The sequence below is a fragment of the Humulus lupulus genome, chromosome 7, assembly GCF_963169125.1.
Source record: "Humulus lupulus chromosome 7, drHumLupu1.1, whole genome shotgun sequence".
Classification (NCBI taxonomy): Eukaryota; Viridiplantae; Streptophyta; class Magnoliopsida; order Rosales; family Cannabaceae; genus Humulus; species Humulus lupulus.
The window spans coordinates 203,054,784-203,055,382 of NC_084799.1; the positions used below are offsets into that span (position 1 = coordinate 203,054,784).

Here is a 599-nt window from a genome sequence, read left to right on the forward strand (position 1 = left end):
ATGCCATGATGAGGACATCTTCTAAGGAGTTCCTTAAACCGTTCCCACGCCTCATATAATGACTCTCCGTCATTCTGGCAAAAGTTATTTATGTCTCCCCTTAATTTAGCAGCTTTGGACGGAGGGAAGAATTTGGACAAAAACTTCTGAGCTAGATCTTGCCAAGTGACAATGGAGTTTGGCTGCAGAGAATTCAGCCAACTTTTAGCTCTGTCCCTTAGAGAAAATGGGAAAAGCCTAAGCTTGATTGCGTCATCACTCACCCCATTATATTTGAAGGTTCCACACAACTCCAGAAAGTTGGACAAATGGGTGTGAGGATCTTCAGAGGGCAACCCATTGAATTGCACAGAGAACTGCACCATTTGTAAAATAGCAGGCTTTATTTCGAAGTTGTTGGCCTCTACAGTTGGTGGGCATATACTATTTTGTACTCCCGTCAGAGTGGGTAGCACATAATCTCTCAGACTCCTCTCAGCGTTGGTCTGAGCCTGAACCCCTTGGACAACTCCTGGATTTAGACCATTCCTGCCATCCCCATCATTCTGTGCCATCTTCACAGAATTCTGGGTCTCTCTCTTATTCTTTCTGATTTGATT

The 599-nt window shown here is 44.2% G+C and overlaps 1 non-coding gene across 1 annotated transcript; it reads left to right on the top strand.

Moving 5' to 3' along the window:
• Window positions 1-107, top strand: LOC133793171 (small nucleolar RNA R71). Its single transcript, XR_009874628.1, has one exon. It is a non-coding gene; the product is annotated as a small nucleolar RNA R71 (small nucleolar RNA).
• Window positions 108-599: the final 492 nt, after the last annotated feature.